The sequence below is a fragment of the Chiloscyllium punctatum genome, chromosome 17 (genome assembly GCF_047496795.1).
Source record: "Chiloscyllium punctatum isolate Juve2018m chromosome 17, sChiPun1.3, whole genome shotgun sequence".
NCBI classification, from domain to species: domain Eukaryota; kingdom Metazoa; phylum Chordata; class Chondrichthyes; order Orectolobiformes; family Hemiscylliidae; genus Chiloscyllium; species Chiloscyllium punctatum.
In genome coordinates this window covers 49,547,502-49,571,167 of record NC_092755.1, presented here as the reverse complement: position 1 = coordinate 49,571,167, position 23,666 = coordinate 49,547,502, and the positions used below count along the sequence as shown (strand labels likewise).

General features: G+C 49.2%; 12 non-coding genes across 12 annotated transcripts; all 12 read right to left on the bottom strand.

Annotated features, from left to right (window-relative positions):
• Positions 1-968: 968 nt before the first annotated feature.
• Positions 969-1,088, bottom strand: trnal-caa (transfer RNA leucine (anticodon CAA)). Its single transcript has 2 exons — positions 1,051-1,088; positions 969-1,014 (listed from the first exon to the last, which is right to left on the bottom strand). It is a non-coding gene; the product is annotated as a tRNA-Leu (tRNA).
• A 1,765-nt stretch (positions 1,089-2,853) lies between these two features.
• Positions 2,854-2,973, bottom strand: trnal-caa (transfer RNA leucine (anticodon CAA)). Its single transcript has 2 exons — positions 2,936-2,973; positions 2,854-2,899 (listed from the first exon to the last, which is right to left on the bottom strand). It is a non-coding gene; the product is annotated as a tRNA-Leu (tRNA).
• A 1,811-nt stretch (positions 2,974-4,784) lies between these two features.
• Positions 4,785-4,904, bottom strand: trnal-caa (transfer RNA leucine (anticodon CAA)). Its single transcript has 2 exons — positions 4,867-4,904; positions 4,785-4,830 (listed from the first exon to the last, which is right to left on the bottom strand). It is a non-coding gene; the product is annotated as a tRNA-Leu (tRNA).
• Positions 4,905-6,721: 1,817 nt separating this feature from the next.
• Positions 6,722-6,841, bottom strand: trnal-caa (transfer RNA leucine (anticodon CAA)). The gene is made up of 2 exons: positions 6,804-6,841; positions 6,722-6,767 (listed from the first exon to the last, which is right to left on the bottom strand). It is a non-coding gene; the product is annotated as a tRNA-Leu (tRNA).
• Positions 6,842-8,610: 1,769 nt separating this feature from the next.
• On the bottom strand, positions 8,611-8,730 carry trnal-caa (transfer RNA leucine (anticodon CAA)). The gene is made up of 2 exons: positions 8,693-8,730; positions 8,611-8,656 (listed from the first exon to the last, which is right to left on the bottom strand). It is a non-coding gene; the product is annotated as a tRNA-Leu (tRNA).
• A 1,739-nt stretch (positions 8,731-10,469) lies between these two features.
• On the bottom strand, positions 10,470-10,589 carry trnal-caa (transfer RNA leucine (anticodon CAA)). Its single transcript has 2 exons — positions 10,552-10,589; positions 10,470-10,515 (listed from the first exon to the last, which is right to left on the bottom strand). It is a non-coding gene; the product is annotated as a tRNA-Leu (tRNA).
• A 1,787-nt stretch (positions 10,590-12,376) lies between these two features.
• trnal-caa (transfer RNA leucine (anticodon CAA)) lies at positions 12,377-12,496 on the bottom strand. Its single transcript has 2 exons — positions 12,459-12,496; positions 12,377-12,422 (listed from the first exon to the last, which is right to left on the bottom strand). It is a non-coding gene; the product is annotated as a tRNA-Leu (tRNA).
• Positions 12,497-14,313: 1,817 nt separating this feature from the next.
• Positions 14,314-14,433, bottom strand: trnal-caa (transfer RNA leucine (anticodon CAA)). Its single transcript has 2 exons — positions 14,396-14,433; positions 14,314-14,359 (listed from the first exon to the last, which is right to left on the bottom strand). It is a non-coding gene; the product is annotated as a tRNA-Leu (tRNA).
• A 1,765-nt stretch (positions 14,434-16,198) lies between these two features.
• Positions 16,199-16,318, bottom strand: trnal-caa (transfer RNA leucine (anticodon CAA)). Its single transcript has 2 exons — positions 16,281-16,318; positions 16,199-16,244 (listed from the first exon to the last, which is right to left on the bottom strand). It is a non-coding gene; the product is annotated as a tRNA-Leu (tRNA).
• Positions 16,319-18,058: 1,740 nt separating this feature from the next.
• On the bottom strand, positions 18,059-18,178 carry trnal-caa (transfer RNA leucine (anticodon CAA)). The gene is made up of 2 exons: positions 18,141-18,178; positions 18,059-18,104 (listed from the first exon to the last, which is right to left on the bottom strand). It is a non-coding gene; the product is annotated as a tRNA-Leu (tRNA).
• Positions 18,179-19,960: 1,782 nt separating this feature from the next.
• Positions 19,961-20,080, bottom strand: trnal-caa (transfer RNA leucine (anticodon CAA)). Its single transcript has 2 exons — positions 20,043-20,080; positions 19,961-20,006 (listed from the first exon to the last, which is right to left on the bottom strand). It is a non-coding gene; the product is annotated as a tRNA-Leu (tRNA).
• A 1,781-nt stretch (positions 20,081-21,861) lies between these two features.
• trnal-caa (transfer RNA leucine (anticodon CAA)) lies at positions 21,862-21,981 on the bottom strand. Its single transcript has 2 exons — positions 21,944-21,981; positions 21,862-21,907 (listed from the first exon to the last, which is right to left on the bottom strand). It is a non-coding gene; the product is annotated as a tRNA-Leu (tRNA).
• Between the last annotated feature and the right edge of the window lie 1,685 nt (positions 21,982-23,666).

Below are 23,666 nucleotides of genomic sequence, written 5' to 3'. Positions count from 1 at the left end.
CAGACACATACTCACACACATTCTCTCACTCTCACACACACAAACACACACACGTACACGCTGCCTCTCTTGCGCTCACACACACACATGCACTCTCTCTCACACACACACACGCTAACATACACACTCTCTCTCCTTCACACAAACACACACTCTCTCTCTCACACACACGCCCACAGGCACACACAATCTCACACACACACACCTCTCTCTCTCACACACACACACACTCTCTCTCACACGCACACAAACACATGCTAACACACACACGCTCTCTCCTTCACACACACACACAAACACACACACACTCACAGGCACACACACAATCTTTATCTCTCACACACACACACACACACAATCTCTCTCTCTCTCACACACACACACACAAACACAATCAGGTCAGGAGCTGAGTGACCCTGGGGGAAGCCAAACTGGGTGTCACTGAGCAGGTGCTGCTTGATAGCCCTGTTGGTGAGCCCTTCCATCACTTTACCGAGGATTGGGAACAGATGGATGGGAGAGGAATTGGCTGAGTTGGATTTGTCCTGCTTTTTATGTCCAGGACATACCTGGATAATTTCCCACATGGCCAGGTCGATCCCAGTGTTGTAACTGTCCTGGGAGAACTTGGCTGGAGGAAGGGCATGTTGTGGAGCAGCAGCCTTCAGGAGCAGTGCCAGAGCACAGAGCCTTTGCAGTGTCCAGTGTCTCTTGATCTGACACGGAGTGAATGGAATTGTTGGAAGAATGGTGTCTGTGATGGTGGGGAGCACAGGGGGAGACTGAGTAAGATCATCCGGTGGGCACTTGCGGCTGAAGATTGTTGTAAAAGCCTCAGCCTTATCTTTGAAAGTGACAGGTTGGACTCTTCCATCTTTGTGAAGGGGGAGCGACTCCTCTCCAAGAAGCTGTGAAATGTGGGGGCAGTGTGTGGGTGTGGGAAGGTTTGTTTGGGGAAAAGGGAAGAATGTCAGGAGTGGGATTTGAACCCACGCCCCTAGAAAGGGACCAGAATTCACAAGCCCAGATGCAGAGCAAGGACTAACACTCCTTGAGTCTGGCGCCTTAGACCACTCGGCCATCCTGACAAGCTGCTGCAGATGCCTTTCCAGATGTCTTTCTCACTCTGTACAATTAGTCACCTTGCTCTTGTGCAGACACAAAATGCAATTCCGCATTTCTGCAGCTCCCTTGCATTCACACTCAGCAACAATCCCTCATACACAGTCTCACTCTCGCACACACACACTCTCTCTCACATGCACACGCACACACACTCTCTATCTGTCTCTCACACACACACTCTCTCTCTCACATGCACGCACAAACACACTCTCTCCCTCTCATACACACAAATTCTCCCTTTCTCTGTCTCTCTCACACACACACTCTCACTCACACGCACACACTTCTCCCTCTTACACACACACAGACACACGCACTCTCTCACACACACACTATCTCACACACACACTCTTTCTCACACACACCAACAAATTCTTCCTCTCTCTCTCTCAGACACACGCAAACACACTCTTGCAGACATACACATACAAATTCTCTCTCTCTCACACGCACCCACTCTCACTCACACACACACATACACGCACATACACACACACATTCTCTCTCTCTCGCACACACATTCTATCTCTCTCAAACACACTCTCTATCACACACACACATTCTTTCACTCTCTCACACACAAAGACACATGCACACTCTCTCTTACACACACACACGCACACTCTGTCTCTCTCACACACATACACACTCTGTCTCTCTCAAACACACCTACAAATTCTCCCTCTCTGTTTCTCACACACACACATGACCACACACTCATATACACACTCACACCCTCTCTCTCTCAAACACATATACACATACATACTCTCTCTCACACACACTCTCACTCACACACACACAGGCAGACACAAACACACACTCTCAGACACATACTCACACACATTCTCTCACTCTCACACACACAAACACACACACGTACACGCTGCCTCTCTTGCGCTCACACACACACATGCACTCTCTCTCACACACACACACGCTAACATACACACTCTCTCTCCTTCACACAAACACACACTCTCCCTCTCACACACACGCCCACAGGCACACACAATCTCACACACACACACACACACCTCTCTCTCTCACACACACACACAAACACACACACACTCACAGGCACACACACAATCTTTATCTCTCACACACACACACACACAATCTCTCTCTCTCACACACACACACAAACACAATCAGGTCAGGAGCTGAGTGACCCTGGGGGAAGCCAAACTGGGTGTCACTGAGCAGGTGCTGCTTGATAGCACTGTTGGTGAGCCCTTCCATCACTTTACCGAGGATTGGGAACAGATGGATGGGAGAGGAATTGGCTGAGTTGGATTTGTCCTGCTTTTTATGTCCAGGACATACCTGGATAATTTCCCACATGGCCAGGTCGATTCCAGTGTTGTCACTGTCCTGGTAGAACTTGGCTGGAGGAAGGGCATGTTGTGGAGCAGCAGCCTTCAGGAGCAGTGCCAGAGCACAGAGCCTTTGCAGTGTCCAGTGTCTCTTGATCTGACACGGAGTGAATGGAATTGTTGGAAGAATGGTGTCTGTGATGGTGGGGAGCACAGGGGGAGACTGAGTAAGATCATCCGGTGGGCACTTGCGGCTGAAGATTGTTGTAAAAGCCTCAGCCTTATCTTTGAAAGTGACAGGTTGGACTCTTCCATCTTTGTGAAGGGGGAGCGACTCCTCTCCAAGAAGCTGTGAAATGTGGGGGCAGTGTGTGGGTGTGGGAAGGTTTGTTTGGGGAAAAGGGAAGAATGTCAGGAGTGGGATTTGAACCCACGCCCCTAGAAAGGGACCAGAATTCACAAGCCCAGATGCAGAGCAAGGACTAACACTCCTTGAGTCTGGCGCCTTAGACCACTCGGCCATCCTGACAAGCTGCTGCCGATGCCTTTCCAGATGTCTTTCTCACTCTGTACAATTAGTCACCTTGCTCTTGTGCAGACACAAAATGCAATTCCGCATTTCTGCAGCTCCCTTGCATTCACACTCAGCAACAATCCCTCATACACAGTCTCACTCTCGCACACACACACTCTCTCTCACATGCACACGCACACACACTCTCTATCTGTCTCTCACACACACACTCTCTCTCTCACATGCACGCACAAACACACTCTCTCCCTCTCATACACACAAATTCTCCCTTTCTCTGTCTCTCTCACACACACACTCTCACTCACACACACACACTTCTCCCTCTTACACACACACAGACACACGCACTCTCTCACACACACACTATCTCACACACACACTCTTTCTCACACACACCAACAAATTCTTCCTCTCTCTCTCTCAGACACACGCAAACACACTCTTGCAGACATACACATACAAATTCTCTCTCTCTCACACGCACCCACTCTCACTCACACACACACATACACGCACATACACACACACATTCTCTCTCTCTCGCACACACATTCTCTCTCTCTCAAACACACTCTCTCTCACACACACACATTCTTTCACTCTCTCACACACAAAGACACATGCACACTCTCTCTTACACACACACACGCACACTCTGTCTCTCTCACACACATACACACTCTGTCTCTCTCAAACACTCCTACAAATTCTCCCTCTCTGTTTCTCACACACACACATGCCCACACACTCATATACACACTCACACCCTCTCTCTCTCAAACACACATATACACATACATACTCTCACTCACACACACACAGACAGACACAAACACACACTCTCAGACACATACTCACACACATTCTCTCACTCTCACACACACAAACACACACACGTACACGCTGCCTCTCTTGCGCTCACACACACACATGCACTCTCTCTCACACACACACACGCTAACATACACACTCTCTCTCCTTCACACAAACACACACTCTCTCTCTCACACACACGCCCACAGGCACACACAATCTCACACACACACACCTCTCTCTCTCACACACACACACACTCTCTCTCACACGCACACAAACACATGCTAACACACACACGCTCTCTCCTTCACACACACACACAAACACACACACACTCACAGGCACACACACAATCTTTATCTCTCACACACACACACACACAATCTCTCTCTCTCACACACACACACAAACACAATCAGGTCAGGAGCTGAGTGACCCTGGGGGAAGCCAAACTGGGTGTCACTGAGCAGGTGCTGCTTGATAGCACTGTTGGTGAGCCCTTCCATCACTTTACCGAGGATTGGGAACAGATGGATGGGAGAGGAATTGGCTGAGTTGGATTTGTCCTGCTTTTTATGTCCAGGACATACCTGGATAATTTCCCACATGGCCAGGTCGATCCCAGTGTTGTCACTGTCCTGGTAGAACTTGGCTGGAGGAAGGGCATGTTGTGGAGCAGCAGCCTTCAGGAGCAGTGCCAGAGCACAGAGCCTTTGCAGTGTCCAGTGTCTCTTGATCTGACACGGAGTGAATGGAATTGTTGGAAGAATGGTGTCTGTGATGGTGGGGAGCACAGGGGGAGACTGAGTAAGATCATCCGGTGGGCACTTGCGGCTGAAGATTGTTGTAAAAGCCTCAGCCTTATCTTTGAAAGTGACAGGTTGGACTCTTCCATCTTTGTGAAGGGGGAGCGACTCCTCTCCAAGAAGCTGTGAAATGTGGGGGCAGTGTGTGGGTGTGGGAAGGTTTGTTTGGGGAAAAGGGAAGAATGTCAGGAGTGGGATTTGAACCCACGCCCCTAGAAAGGGACCAGAATTCACAAGCCCAGATGCAGAGCAAGGACTAACACTCCTTGAGTCTGGCGCCTTAGACCACTCGGCCATCCTGACAAGCTGCTGCAGATGCCTTTCCAGATGTCTTTCTCACTCTGTACAATTAGTCACCTTGCTCTTGTGCAGACACAAAATGCAATTCCGCATTTCTGCAGCTCCCTTGCATTCACACTCAGCAACAATCCCTCATACACAGTCTCACTCTCGCACACACACACTCTCTCTCACATGCACACGCACACACACTCTCTATCTGTCTCTCACACACACACTCTCTCTCTCACATGCACGCACAAACACACTCTCTCCCTCTCATACACACAAATTCTCCCTTTCTCTGTCTCTCTCACACACACACTCTCACTCACACACACACACTTCTCCCTCTTACACACACACAGACACACGCACTCTCTCACACACACACTATCTCACACACACACTCTTTCTCACACACACCAACAAATTCTTCCTCTCTCTCTCTCAGACACACGCAAACACACTCTTGCAGACATACACATACAAATTCTCTCTCTCTCACACGCACCCACTCTCACTCACACACACACATACACGCACATACACACACACATTCTCTCTCTCTCGCACACACATTCTCTCTCTCTCAAACACACTCTCTCTCACACACACACATTCTTTCACTCTCTCACACACAAAGACACATGCACACTCTCTCTTACACACACACACGCACACTCTGTCTCTCTCACACACATACACACTCTGTCTCTCTCAAACACACCTACAAATTCTCCCTCTCTGTTTCTCACACACACACATGCCCACACACTCATATACACACTCACACCCTCTCTCTCTCAAACACACATATACACATACATACTCTCTCTCACACACACACAGACAGACACAAACACACACTCTCAGACACATACTCACACACATTCTCTCACTCTCACACACACAAACACACACACGTACACGCTGCCTCTCTTGCGCTCACACACACACATGCACTCTCTCTCACACACACACACGCTAACATACACACTCTCTCTCCTTCACACAAACACACACTCTCTCTCTCACACACACGCCCACAGGCACACACAATCTCACACACACACACCTCTCTCTCTCACACACACACACACTCTCTCTCACACGCACACAAACACATGCTAACACACACACGCTCTCTCCTTCACACACACACACAAACACACACACACTCACAGGCACACACACAATCTTTATCTCTCACACACACACACACACACAATCTCTCTCTCTCTCACACACACACACACAAACACAATCAGGTCAGGAGCTGAGTGACCCTGGGGGAAGCCAAACTGGGTGTCACTGAGCAGGTGCTGCTTGATAGCCCTGTTGGTGAGCCCTTCCATCACTTTACCGAGGATTGGGAACAGATGGATGGGAGAGGAATTGGCTGAGTTGGATTTGTCCTGCTTTTTATGTCCAGGACATACCTGGATAATTTCCCACATGGCCAGGTCGATCCCAGTGTTGTAACTGTCCTGGGAGAACTTGGCTGGAGGAAGGGCATGTTGTGGAGCAGCAGCCTTCAGGAGCAGTGCCAGAGCACAGAGCCTTTGCAGTGTCCAGTGTCTCTTGATCTGACACGGAGTGAATGGAATTGTTGGAAGAATGGTGTCTGTGATGGTGGGGAGCACAGGGGGAGACTGAGTAAGATCATCCGGTGGGCACTTGCGGCTGAAGATTGTTGTAAAAGCCTCAGCCTTATCTTTGAAAGTGACAGGTTGGACTCTTCCATCTTTGTGAAGGGGGAGCGACTCCTCTCCAAGAAGCTGTGAAATGTGGGGGCAGTGTGTGGGTGTGGGAAGGTTTGTTTGGGGAAAAGGGAAGAATGTCAGGAGTGGGATTTGAACCCACGCCCCTAGAAAGGGACCAGAATTCACAAGCCCAGATGCAGAGCAAGGACTAACACTCCTTGAGTCTGGCGCCTTAGACCACTCGGCCATCCTGACAAGCTGCTGCAGATGCCTTTCCAGATGTCTTTCTCACTCTGTACAATTAGTCACCTTGCTCTTGTGCAGACACAAAATGCAATTCCGCATTTCTGCAGCTCCCTTGCATTCACACTCAGCAACAATCCCTCATACACAGTCTCACTCTCGCACACACACACTCTCTCTCACATGCACACGCACACACACTCTCTATCTGTCTCTCACACACACACTCTCTCTCTCACATGCACGCACAAACACACTCTCTCCCTCTCATACACACAAATTCTCCCTTTCTCTGTCTCTCTCACACACACACTCTCACTCACACACACACACTTCTCCCTCTTACACACACACAGACACACGCACTCTCTCACACACACACTATCTCACACACACACTCTTTCTCACACACACCAACAAATTCTTCCTCTCTCTCTCTCAGACACACGCAAACACACTCTTGCAGACATACACATACAAATTCTCTCTCTCTCACACGCACCCACTCTCACTCACACACACACATACACGCACATACACACACACATTCTCTCTCTCTCGCACACACATTCTATCTCTCTCAAACACACTCTCTATCACACACACACATTCTTTCACTCTCTCACACACAAAGACACATGCACACTCTCTCTTACACACACACACGCACACTCTGTCTCTCTCACACACATACACACTCTGTCTCTCTCAAACACACCTACAAATTCTCCCTCTCTGTTTCTCACACACACACATGACCACACACTCATATACACACTCACACCCTCTCTCTCTCAAACACATATACACATACATACTCTCTCTCACACACACTCTCACTCACACACACACAGGCAGACACAAACACACACTCTCAGACACATACTCACACACATTCTCTCACTCTCACACACACAAACACACACACGTACACGCTGCCTCTCTTGCGCTCACACACACACATGCACTCTCTCTCACACACACACACGCTAACATACACACTCTCTCTCCTTCACACAAACACACACTCTCCCTCTCACACACACGCCCACAGGCACACACAATCTCACACACACACACACACACCTCTCTCTCTCACACACACACACAAACACACACACACTCACAGGCACACACACAATCTTTATCTCTCACACACACACACACACACACAATCTCTCTCTCTCACACACACACACAAACACAATCAGGTCAGGAGCTGAGTGACCCTGGGGGAAGCCAAACTGGGTGTCACTGAGCAGGTGCTGCTTGATAGCACTGTTGGTGAGCCCTTCCATCACTTTACCGAGGATTGGGAACAGATGGATGGGAGAGGAATTGGCTGAGTTGGATTTGTCCTGCTTTTTATGTCCAGGACATACCTGGATAATTTCCCACATGGCCAGGTCGATCCCAGTGTTGTCACTGTCCTGGTAGAACTTGGCTGGAGGAAGGGCATGTTGTGGAGCAGCAGCCTTCAGGAGCAGTGCCAGAGCACAGAGCCTTTGCAGTGTCCAGTGTCTCTTGATCTGACACGGAGTGAATGGAATTGTTGGAAGAATGGTGTCTGTGATGGTGGGGAGCACAGGGGGAGACTGAGTAAGATCATCCGGTGGGCACTTGCGGCTGAAGATTGTTGTAAAAGCCTCAGCCTTATCTTTGAAAGTGACAGGTTGGACTCTTCCATCTTTGTGAAGGGGGAGCGACTCCTCTCCAAGAAGCTGTGAAATGTGGGGGCAGTGTGTGGGTGTGGGAAGGTTTGTTTGGGGAAAAGGGAAGAATGTCAGGAGTGGGATTTGAACCCACACCCCTAGAAAGGGACCAGAATTCACAAGCCCAGATGCAGAGCAAGGACTAACACTCCTTGAGTCTGGCGCCTTAGACCACTCGGCCATCCTGACAAGCTGCTGCAGATGCCTTTCCAGATGTCTTTCTCACTCTGTACAATTAGTCACCTTGCTCTTGTGCAGACACAAAATGCAATTCCGCATTTCTGCAGCTCCCTTGCATTCACACTCAGCAACAATCCCTCATACACAGTCTCACTCTCGCACACACACACTCTCTCTCACATGCACACGCACACACACTCTCTATCTGTCTCTCACACACACACTCTCTCTCTCACATGCACGCACAAACACACTCTCTCCCTCTCATACACACAAATTCTCCCTTTCTCTGTCTCTCTCACACACACACTATCTCACACACACACTCTTTCTCACACACACCAACAAATTCTTCCTCTCTCTCTCTCAGACACACGCAAACACACTCTTGCAGACATACACATACAAATTCTCTCTCTCACACACGCACCCACTCTCACTCACACACACACATACACGCACATACACACACACATTCTCTCTCTCTCGCACACACATTCTCTCTCTCTCAAACACACTCTCTATCACACACACACATTCTTTCACTCTCTCACACACAAACACACATGCACACTCTCTCTTACACACACACACGCACACTCTGTCTCTCTCACACACATACACACTCTGTCTCTCTCAAACACACCTACAAATTCTCCCTCTCTGTTTCTCACACACACACATGCCCACACACTCATATACACACTCACACCCTCTCTCTCTCAAACACACATATACACATACATACTCTCACTCACACACACACAGACAGACACAAACACACACTCTCAGACACATACTCACACACATTCTCTCACTCTCACACACACAAACACACACACGTACACGCTGCCTCTCTTGCGCTCACACACACACATGCACTCTCTCTCACACACACACACGCTAACATACACACTCTCTCTCCTTCACACAAACACACACTCTCTCTCTCACACACACGCCCACAGGCACACACAATCTCACACACACACACCTCTCTCTCTCACACACACACACACTCTCTCTCACACGCACACAAACACATGCTAACACACACACGCTCTCTCCTTCACACACACACACAAACACACACACACTCACAGGCACACACAATCTCTCTTTATCTCTCTGACACACACACACACAATCTCTCTCTCTCACACACACAAACACAATCAGGTCAGGAGCTGAGTGACCCTGGGGAACCCAAACTGGGAGTCACTGAGCAGGTGCTGCTTGATAGCACTGTTGGTGAGCCCTTCCATCACTTTACCGAGGATTGGGAACAGATGGATGGGAGAGGAATTGGCTGAGTTGGATTTGTCCTGCTTTTTATGTCCAGGACATACCTGGATAATTTCCCACATGGCCAGGTCGATCCCAGTGTTGTCACTGTCCTGGTAGAACTTGGCTGGAGGAAGGGCATGTTGTGGAGCAGCAGCCTTCAGGAGCAGTGCCAGAGCACAGAGCCTTTGCAGTGTCCAGTGTCTCTGGATCTGACACGGAGTGAATGGAATTGTTGGAAGAATGGTGTCTGTGATGGTGGGGAGCACAGGGGGAGACTGAGTAAGATCATCCGGTGGGCACTTGCGGCTGAAGATTGTTGTAAAAGCCTCAGCCTTATCTTTGATAGTGACAGGTTGGACTCTTCCATCTTTGTGAAGGGGGAGCGACTCCTCTCCAAGAAGCTGTGAAATGTGGGGGCAGTGTGTGGGTGTGGGAAGGTTTGTTTGGGGAAAAGGGAAGAATGTCAGGAGTGGGATTTGAACCCACGCCCCTAGAAAGGGACCAGAATTCACAAGCCCAGATGCAGAGCAAGGACTAACACTCCTTGAGTCTGGCGCCTTAGACCACTCGGCCATCCTGACAAGCTGCTGCAAATGCCTTTCCAGATGTCTTTCTCACTCTGTACAATTAGTCACCTTGCTCTTGTGCAGACACAAAATGCAATTCCGCATTTCTGCAGCTCCCTTGCATTCACACTCAGCAACAATCCCTCATACACAGTCTCACTCTCGCACACACACACTCTCTCTCACATGCACACGCACACACACTCTCTATCTGTCTCTCACACACACACTCTCTCTCTCACATGCACGCACAAACACACTCTCTCCCTCTCATACACACAAATTCTCCCTTTCTCTGTCTCTCTCACACACACACTCTCACTCACACACACACACTTCTCCCTCTTACACACACACAGACACACGCACTCTCTCACACACACACTATCTCACACACACACTCTTTCTCACACACCAACAAATTCTTCCTCTCTCTCTCTCAGACACACGCAAACACACTCTTGCAGACATACACATACAAATTCTCTCTCTCTCACACGCACCCACTCTCACTCACACACACACATACACGCACATACACACACACATTCTCTCTCTCTCAAACACACTCTCTCTCACACACACACATTCTTTCACTCTCTCACACACAAAGACACATGCACACTCTCTCTTACACACACACACGCACACTCTGTCTCTCTCACACACATACACACTCTGTCTCTCTCAAACACACCTACAAATTCTCCCTCTCTGTTTCTCACACACACACATGCCCACACACTCATATACACACTCACACCCTCTCTCTCTCAAACACACATATACACATACATACTCTCACTCACACACACACAGACAGACACAAACACACACTCTCAGACACATACTCACACACATTCTCTCACTCTCACACACACAAACACACACACGTACACGCTGCCTCTCTTGCGCTCACACACACACATGCACTCTCTCTCACACACACACACGCTAACATACACACTCTCTCTCCTTCACACAAACACACACTCTCTCTCTCACACACACGCCCACAGGCACACACAATCTCACACACACACACCTCTCTCTCTCACACACACACACACTCTCTCTCACACGCACACAAACACATGCTAACACACACACGCTCTCTCCTTCACACACACACACAAACACACACACACTCACAGGCACACACACAATCTTTATCTCTCACACACACACACACACAATCTCTCTCTCTCACACACACACACAAACACAATCAGGTCAGGAGCTGAGTGACCCTGGGGGAAGCCAAACTGGGTGTCACTGAGCAGGTGCTGCTTGATAGCACTGTTGGTGAGCCCTTCCATCACTTTACCGAGGATTGGGAACAGATGGATGGGAGAGGAATTGGCTGAGTTGGATTTGTCCTGCTTTTTATGTCCAGGACATACCTGGATAATTTCCCACATGGCCAGGTCGATCCCAGTGTTGTCACTGTCCTGGTAGAACTTGGCTGGAGGAAGGGCATGTTGTGGAGCAGCAGCCTTCAGGAGCAGTGCCAGAGCACAGAGCCTTTGCAGTGTCCAGTGTCTCTTGATCTGACACGGAGTGAATGGAATTGTTGGAAGAATGGTGTCTGTGATGGTGGGGAGCACAGGGGGAGACTGAGTAAGATCATCCGGTGGGCACTTGCGGCTGAAGATTGTTGTAAAAGCCTCAGCCTTATCTTTGAAAGTGACAGGTTGGACTCTTCCATCTTTGTGAAGGGGGAGCGACTCCTCTCCAAGAAGCTGTGAAATGTGGGGGCAGTGTGTGGGTGTGGGAAGGTTTGTTTGGGGAAAAGGGAAGAATGTCAGGAGTGGGATTTGAACCCACGCCCCTAGAAAGGGACCAGAATTCACAAGCCCAGATGCAGAGCAAGGACTAACACTCCTTGAGTCTGGCGCCTTAGACCACTCGGCCATCCTGACAAGCTGCTGCAGATGCCTTTCCAGATGTCTTTCTCACTCTGTACAATTAGTCACCTTGCTCTTGTGCAGACACAAAATGCAATTCCGCATTTCTGCAGCTCCCTTGCATTCACACTCAGCAACAATCCCTCATACACAGTCTCACTCTCGCACACACACACTCTCTCTCACATGCACACGCACACACACTCTCTATCTGTCTCTCACACACACACTCTCTCTCTCACATGCACGCACAAACACACTCTCTCCCTCTCATACACACAAATTCTCCCTTTCTCTGTCTCTCTCACACACACACTCTCACTCACACACACACACTTCTCCCTCTTACACACACACAGACACACGCACTCTCTCACACACACACTATCTCACACACACACTCTTTCTCACACACACCAACAAATTCTTCCTCTCTCTCTCTCAGACACACGCAAACACACTCTTGCAGACATACACATACAAATTCTCTCTCTCTCACACGCACCCACTCTCACTCACACACACACATACACGCACATACACACACACATTCTCTCTCTCTCGCACACACATTCTCTCTCTCTCAAACACACTCTCTCTCACACACACACATTCTTTCACTCTCTCACACACAAAGACACATGCACACTCTCTCTTACACACACACACGCACACTCTGTCTCTCTCACACACATACACACTCTGTCTCTCTCAAACACACCTACAAATTCTCCCTCTCTGTTTCTCACACACACACATGCCCACACACTCATATACACACTCACACCCTCTCTCTCTCAAACACACATATACACATACATACTCTCTCTCACACACACACAGACAGACACAAACACACACTCTCAGACACATACTCACACACATTCTCTCACTCTCACACACACAAACACACACACGTACACGCTGCCTCTCTTGCGCTCACACACACACATGCACTCTCTCTCACACACACACACGCTAACATACACACTCTCTCTCCTTCACACAAACACACACTCTCTCTCTCACACACACGCCCACAGGCACACACAATCTCACACACACACACCTCTCTCTCTCACACACACACACACTCTCTCTCACACGCACACAAACACATGCTAACACACACACGCTCTCTCCTTCACACACACACACAAACACACACACACTCACAGGCACACACACAATCTTTATCTCTCACACACACACACACACACAATCTCTCTCTCTCTCACACACACACACACAAACACAATCAGGTCAGGAGCTGAGTGACCCTGGGGGAAGCCAAACTGGGTGTCACTGAGCAGGTGCTGCTTGATAGCCCTGTTGGTGAGCCCTTCCATCACTTTACCGAGGATTGGGAACAGATGGATGGGAGAGGAATTGGCTGAGTTGGATTTGTCCTGCTTTTTATGTCCAGGACATACCTGGATAATTTCCCACATGGCCAGGTCGATCCCAGTGTTGTAACTGTCCTGGGAGAACTTGGCTGGAGGAAGGGCATGTTGTGGAGCAGCAGCCTTCAGGAGCAGTGCCAGAGCACAGAGCCTTTGCAGTGTCCAGTGTCTCTTGATCTGACACGGAGTGAATGGAATTGTTGGAAGAATGGTGTCTGTGATGGTGGGGAGCACAGGGGGAGACTGAGTAAGATCATCCGGTGGGCACTTGCGGCTGAAGATTGTTGTAAAAGCCTCAGCCTTATCTTTGAAAGTGACAGGTTGGACTCTTCCATCTTTGTGAAGGGGGAGCGACTCCTCTCCAAGAAGCTGTGAAATGTGGGGGCAGTGTGTGGGTGTGGGAAGGTTTGTTTGGGGAAAAGGGAAGAATGTCAGGAGTGGGATTTGAACCCACGCCCCTAGAAAGGGACCAGAATTCACAAGCCCAGATGCAGAGCAAGGACTAACACTCCTTGAGTCTGGCGCCTTAGACCACTCGGCCATCCTGACAAGCTGCTGCAGATGCCTTTCCAGATGTCTTTCTCACTCTGTACAATTAGTCACCTTGCTCTTGTGCAGACACAAAATGCAATTCCGCATTTCTGCAGCTCCCTTGCATTCACACTCAGCAACAATCCCTCATACACAGTCTCACTCTCGCACACACACACTCTCTCTCACATGCACACGCACACACACTCTCTATCTGTCTCTCACACACACACTCTCTCTCTCACATGCACGCACAAACACACTCTCTCCCTCTCATACACACAAATTCTCCCTTTCTCTGTCTCTCTCACACACACACTCTCACTCACACACACACACTTCTCCCTCTTACACACACACAGACACACGCACTCTCTCACACACACACTATCTCACACACACACTCTTTCTCACACACACCAACAAATTCTTCCTCTCTCTCTCTCAGACACACGCAAACACACTCTTGCAGACATACACATACAAATTCTCTCTCTCTCACACGCACCCACTCTCACTCACACACACACATACACGCACATACACACACACATTCTCTCTCTCTCGCACACACATTCTATCTCTCTCAAACACACTCTCTATCACACACACACATTCTTTCACTCTCTCACACACAAAGACACATGCACACTCTCTCTTACACACACACACGCACACTCTGTCTCTCTCACACACATACACACTCTGTCTCTCTCAAACACACCTACAAATTCTCCCTCTCTGTTTCTCACACACACACATGACCACACACTCATATACACACTCACACCCTCTCTCTCTCAAACACATATACACATACATACTCTCTCTCACACACACTCTCACTCACACACACACAGGCAGACACAAACACACACTCTCAGACACATACTCACACACATTCTCTCACTCTCACACACACAAACACACACACGTACACGCTGCCTCTCTTGCGCTCACACACACACATGCACTCTCTCTCACACACACACACGCTAACATACACACTCTCTCTCCTTCACACAAACACACACTCTCCCTCTCACACACACGCCCACAGGCACACACAATCTCACACACACACACACACACCTCTCTCTCTCACACACACACACAAACACACACACACTCACAGGCACACACACAATCTTTATCTCTCACACACACACACACACAATCTCTCTCTCTCACACACACACACAAACACAATCAGGTCAGGAGCTGAGTGACCCTGGGGGAAGCCAAACTGGGTGTCACTGAGCAGGTGCTGCTTGATAGCACTGTTGGTGAGCCCTTCCATCACTTTACCGAGGATTGGGAACAGATGGATGGGAGAGGAATTGGCTGAGTTGGATTTGTCCTGCTTTTTATGTCCAGGACATACCTGGATAATTTCCCACATGGCCAGGTCGATTCCAGTGTTGTCACTGTCCTGGTAGAACTTGGCTGGAGGAAGGGCATGTTGTGGAGCAGCAGCCTTCAGGAGCAGTGCCAGAGCACAGAGCCTTTGCAGTGTCCAGTGTCTCTTGATCTGACACGGAGTGAATGGAATTGTTGGAAGAATGGTGTCTGTGATGGTGGGGAGCACAGGGGGAGACTGAGTAAGATCATCCGGTGGGCACTTGCGGCTGAAGATTGTTGTAAAAGCCTCAGCCTTATCTTTGAAAGTGACAGGTTGGACTCTTCCATCTTTGTGAAGGGGGAGCGACTCCTCTCCAAGAAGCTGTGAAATGTGGGGGCAGTGTGTGGGTGTGGGAAGGTTTGTTTGGGGAAAAGGGAAGAATGTCAGGAGTGGGATTTGAACCCACGCCCCTAGAAAGGGACCAGAATTCACAAGCCCAGATGCAGAGCAAGGACTAACACTCCTTGAGTCTGGCGCCTTAGACCACTCGGCCATCCTGACAGGCTGCTGCAGATGCCTTTCCAGATGTCTTTCTCACTCTGTACAATTAGTCACCTTGCTCTTGTGCAGACACAAAATGCAATTCCGCATTTCTGCAGCTCCCTTGCATTCACACTCAGCAACAATCCCTCATACACAGTCTCACTCTCGCACACACACACTCTCTCTCACATGCACACGCACACACACTCTCTATCTGTCTCTCACACACACACTCTCTCTCTCACATGCACGCACAAACACACTCTCTCCCTCTCATACACACAAATTCTCCCTTTCTCTGTCTCTCTCACACACACACTATCTCACACACACACTCTTTCTCACACACACCAACAAATTCTTCCTCTCTCTCTCTCAGACACACGCAAACACACTCTTGCAGACATACACATACAAATTCTCTCTCTCACACACGCACCCACTCTCACTCACACACACACATACACGCACATACACACACACATTCTCTCTCTCTCGCACACACATTCTCTCTCTCTCAAACACACTCTCTATCACACACACACATTCTTTCACTCTCTCACACACAAACACACATGCACACTCTCTCTTACACACACACACGCACACTCTGTCTCTCTCACACACATACACACTCTGTCTCTCTCAAACACACCTACAAATTCTCCCTCTCTGTTTCTCACACACACACATGCCCACACACTCATATACACACTCACACCCTCTCTCTCTCAAACACACATATACACATACATACTCTCACTCACACACACACAGACAGACACAAACACACACTCTCAGACACATACTCACACACATTCTCTCACTCTCACACACACAAACACACACACGTACACGCTGCCTCTCTTGCGCTCACACACACACATGCACTCTCTCTCACACACACACACGCTAACATACACACTCTCTCTCCTTCACACAAACACACACTCTCTCTCTCACACACACGCCCACAGGCACACACAATCTCACACACACACACCTCTCTCTCTCACACACACACACACTCTCTCTCACACGCACACAAACACATGCTAACACACACACGCTCTCTCCTTCACACACACACACAAACACACACACACTCACAGGCACACACAATCTCTCTTTATCTCTCTGACACACACACACACAATCTCTCTCTCTCACACACACAAACACAATCAGGTCAGGAGCTGAGTGACCCTGGGGGAACCCAAACTGGGAGTCACTGAGCAGGTGCTGCTTGATAGCACTGTTGGTGAGCCCTTCCATCACTTTACCGAGGATTGGGAACAGATGGATGGGAGAGGAATTGGCTGAGTTGGATTTGTCCTGCTTTTTATGTCCAGGACATACCTGGATAATTTCCCACATGGCCAGGTCGATCCCAGTGTTGTCACTGTCCTGGTAGAACTTGGCTGGAGGAAGGGCATGTTGTGGAGCAGCAGCCTTCAGGAGCAGTGCCAGAGCACAGAGCCTTTGCAGTGTCCAGTGTCTCTGGATCTGACACGGAGTGAATGGAATTGTTGGAAGAATGGTGTCTGTGATGGTGGGGAGCACAGGGGGAGACTGAGTAAGATCATCCGGTGGGCACTTGCGGCTGAAGATTGTTGTAAAAGCCTCAGCCTTATCTTTGATAGTGACAGGTTGGACTCTTCCATCTTTGTGAAGGGGGAGCGACTCCTCTCCAAGAAGCTGTGAAATGTGGGGGCAGTGTGTGGGTGTGGGAAGGTTTGTTTGGGGAAAAGGGAAGAATGTCAGGAGTGGGATTTGAACCCACGCCCCTAGAAAGGGACCAGAATTCACAAGCCCAGATGCAGAGCAAGGACTAACACTCCTTGAGTCTGGCGCCTTAGACCACTCGGCCATCCTGACAAGCTGCTGCAGATGCCTTTCCAGATGTCTTTCTCACTCTGTACAATTAGTCACCTTGCTCTTGTGCAGACACAAAATGCAATTCCGCATTTCTGCAGCTCCCTTGCATTCACACTCAGCAACAATCCCTCATTCACAGTCTCACTCTCGCACACACACTCTCTCTCACATGCACACGCACACACACTCTCTATCTGTCTCTCACACACACACTCTCTCTCTCACATGCACGCACAAACACACTCTCTCCCTCTCATACACACAAATTCTCCCTTTCTCTGTCTCTCTCACACACACACTCTCACTCACACACACACACTTCTCCCTCTTACACACACACAGACACACGCACTCTCTCACACACACACTATCTCACACACACACTCTTTCTCACACACACCAACAAATTCTTCCTCTCTCTCTCTCAGACACACGCAAACACACTCTTGCAGACATACACATACAAATTCTCTCTCTCTCACACGCACCCACTCTCACTCACACACACACATACACGCACATACACACACACATTCTCTCTCTCTCGCACACACATTCTCTCTCTCTCAAACACACTCTCTCTCACACACACACATTCTTTCACTCTCTCACACACAAAGACACATGCACACTCTCTCTTACACACACACACGCACACTCTGTCTCTCTCACACACATACACACTCTGTCTCTCTCAAACACACCTACAAATTCTCCCTCTCTGTTTCTCACACACACACATGCCCACACACTCATATACACACTCACACCCTCTCTCTCTCAAACACACATATACACATACATACTCTCACTCACACACACACAGACAGACACAAACACACACTCTCAGACACATACTCACACACATTCTCTCACTCTCACACACACAAACACACACACGTACACGCTGCCTCTCTTGCGCTCACACACACACATGCACTCTCTCTCACACACACACACGCTAACATACACACTCTCTCTCCTTCACACAAACACACACTCTCTCTCTCACACACACGCCCACAGGCACACACAATCTCACACACACACACCTCTCTCTCTCACACACACACAAACACATGCTAACACACACACGCTCTCTCCTTCACACACACACACAAACACACACACACTCACAGGCACACACACAATTTTATCTCTCACACACACACACAATCTCTCTCTCTCATACACACACACAAACACAATCAGGTCAGGAGCTGAGTGACCCTGGGGGAAGCCAAACTGGGTGTCACTGAGCAGGTGCTGCTTGATAGCACTGTTGGTGAGCCCTTCCATCACTTTACCGAGGATTGGGAACAGATGGATGGGAGAGGAATTGGCTGAGTTGGATTTGTCCTGCTTTTTATGTCCAGGACATACCTGGATAATTTCCCACATGGCCAGGTCGATCCCAGTGTTGTAACTGTCCTGGGAGAACTTGGCTGGAGGAAGGGCATGTTGTGGAGCAGCAGCCTTCAGGAGCAGTGCCAGAGCACAGAGCCTTTGCAGTGTCCAGTGTCTCTGGATCTGACACGGAGTGAATGGAATTGTTGGAAGAATGGTGTCTGTGATGGTGGGGAGCACAGGGGGAGACTGAGTAAGATCATCCGGTGGGCACTTGCGGCTGAAGATTGTTGTAAAAGCCTCAGCCTTATCTTTGATAGTGACAGGTTGGACTCTTCCATCTTTGTGAAGGGGGAGCGACTCCTCTCCAAGAAGCTGTGAAATGTGGGGGCAGTGTGTGGGTGTGGGAAGGTTTGTTTGGGGAAAAGGGAAGAATGTCAGGAGTGGGATTTGAACCCACGCCCCTAGAAAGGGACCAGAATTCACAAGCCCAGATGCAGAGCAAGGACTAACACTCCTTGAGTCTGGCGCCTTAGACCACTCGGCCATCCTGACAAGCTGCTGCAGATGCCTTTCCAGATGTCTTTCTCACTCTGTACAATTAGTCACCTTGCTCTTGTGCAGACACAAAATGCAATTCCGCATTTCTGCAGCTCCCTTGCATTCACACTCAGCAACAATCCCTCATTCACAGTCTCACTCTCGCACACACACTCTCTCTCACATGCACACGCACACACACTCTCTATCTGTCTCTCACACACACACTCTCTCTCTCACATGCACGCACAAACACACTCTCTCCCTCTCATACACACAAATTCTCCCTTTCTCTGTCTCTCTCACACACACACTCTCACTCACACACACACACTTCTCCCTCTTACACACACACAGACACACGCACTCTCTCACACACACACTATCTCACACACACACTCTTTCTCACACACACCAACAAATTCTTCCTCTCTCTCTCTCAGACACACGCAAACACACTCTTGCAGACATACACATACAAATTCTCTCTCTCTCACACGCACCCACTCTCACTCACACACACACATACACGCACATACACACACACATTCTCTCTCTCTCGCACACACATTCTCTCTCTCTCAAACACACTCTCTCTCACACACACACATTCTTTCACTCTCTCACACACAAAGACACATGCACACTCTCTCTTACACACACACACGCACACTCTGTCTCTCTCACACACATACACACTCTGTCTCTCTCAAACACACCTACAAATTCTCCCTCTCTGTTTCTCACACACACACATGCCCACACACTCATATACACACTCACACCCTCTCTCTCTCAAACACACATATACACATACATACTCTCACTCACACACACACAGACAGACACAAACACACACTCTCAGACACATACTCACACACATTCTCTCACTCTCACACACACAAACACACACACGTACACGCTGCCTCTCTTGCGCTCACACACACACATGCACTCTCTCTCACACACACACACGCTAACATACACACTCTCTCTCCTTCACACAAACACACACTCTCTCTCTCACACACACGCCCACAGGCACACACAATCTCACACACACACCTCTCTCTCTCACACACACACAAACACATGCTAACACACACACGCTCTCTCCTTCACACACACACACAAACACACACACACTCACAGGCACACACACAATCTTTATCTCTCACACACACACACAATCTCTCTCTCTCATACACACACACAAACACAATCAGGTCAGGAGCTGAGTGACCCTGGGGGAAGCCAAACTGGGTGTCACTGAGCAGGTGCTGCTTGATAGCACTGTTGGTGAGCCCTTCCATCACTTTACCGAGGATTGGGAACAGATGGATGGGAGAGGAATTGGCTGAGTTGGATTTGTCCTGCTTTTTATGTCCAGGACATACCTGGATAATTTCCCACATGGCCAGGTCGATCCCAGTGTTGTAACTGTCCTGGGAGAACTTGGCTGGAGGAAGGGCAAGTTGTGGAGCAGCAGCCTTCAGGAGCAGTGCCAGAGCACAGAGCCTTTGCAGTGTCCAGTGTCTCTTGATCTGACACGGAGTGAATGGAATTGTTGGAAGAATGGTGTCTGTGATGGTGGGGAGCACAGGGGGAGACTGAGTAAGATCATCCGGTGGGCACTTGCGGCTGAAGATTGTTGTAAAAGCCTCAGCCTTATCTTTGATAGTGACAGGTTGGACTCTTCCATCTTTGTGAAGGGGGAGCGACTCCTCTCCAAGAAGCTGTGAAATGTGGGGGCAGTGTGTGGGTGTGGGAAGGTTTGTTTGGGGAAAAGGGAAGAATGTCAGGAGTGGGATTTGAACCCACGCCCCTAGAAAGGGACCAGAATTCACAAGCCCAGATGCAGAACAAGGACTAACACTCCTTGAGTCTGGCGCCTTAGACCACTCGGCCATCCTGACAAGCTGCTGCAGATGCCTTTCCAGATGTCCTTCTCACTCTGTACAATTAGTCACCTTGCTCTTGTGCAGACACAAAATGCAATTCCGCATTTCTGCAGCTCCCTTGCATTCACACTCAGCAACAATCCCTCATACACAGTCTCACTCTCGCACACACACACTCTCTCTCACATGCACACGCACACACACTCTCTATCTGTCTCTCACACACACACTCTCTCTCTCACATGCACGCACAAACACACTCTCTCCCTCTCATACACACAAATTCTCCCTTTCTCTGTCTCTCTCTCACACACACTATCTCACACACACACTCTTTCTCACACACACCAACAAATTCTTCCTCTCTCTCTCTCAGACACACGCAAACACACTCTTGCAGACATACACATACAAATTCTCTCTCTCACACACGCACCCACTCTCACTCACACACACACATACACGCACATACACACACACATTCTCTCTCTCTCGCACACACATTCTCTCTCTCTCAAACACACTCTCTATCACACACACACATTCTTTCACTCTCTCACACACAAACACACATGCACACTCTCTCTTCCACACACACACGCACACTCTGTCTCTCTCACACACATACACACTCTGTCTCTCTCAAACACACCTACAAATTCTCCCTCTCTGTTTCTCACACACACACATGCCCACACACTCATATACACACTCACACCCTCTCTCTCTCAAACACACATATACACATACATACTCTCACTCACACACACACAGACAGACACAAACACACACTCTCAGACACATACTCACACACATTCTCTCACTCTCACACACACAAACACACACACGTACACGCTGCCTCTCTTGCGCTCACACACACACATGCACTCTCTCTCACACACACACACGCTAACATACACACTCTCTCTCCTTCACACAAACACACACTCTCTCTCTCACACACACGCCCACAGGCACACACAATCTCACACACACACACCTCTCTCTCTCACACACACACACACTCTCTCTCACACGCACACAAACACATGCTAACACACACACGCTCTCTCCTTCACACACACACACAAACACACACACACTCACAGGCACACACACAATCTTTATCTCTCACACACACACACACACACAATCTCTCTCTCTCTCACACACACACACACAAACACAATCAGGTCAGGAGCTGAGTGACCCTGGGGGAAGCCAAACTGGGTGTCACTGAGCAGGTGCTGCTTGATAGCCCTGTTGGTGAGCCCTTCCATCACTTTACCGAGGATTGGGAACAGATGGATGGGAGAGGAATTGGCTGAGTTGGATTTGTCCTGCTTTTTATGTCCAGGACATACCTGGATAATTTCCCACATGGCCAGGTCGATCCCAGTGTTGTAACTGTCCTGGGAGAACTTGGCTGGAGGAAGGGCATGTTGTGGAGCAGCAGCCTTCAGGAGCAGTGCCAGAGCACAGAGCCTTTGCAGTGTCCAGTGTCTCTTGATCTGACACGGAGTGAATGGAATTGTTGGAAGAATGGTGTCTGTGATGGTGGGGAGCACAGGGGGAGACTGAGTAAGATCATCCGGTGGGCACTTGCGGCTGAAGATTGTTGTAAAAGCCTCAGCCTTATCTTTGAAAGTGACAGGTTGGACTCTTCCATCTTTGTGAAGGGGGAGCGACTCCTCTCCAAG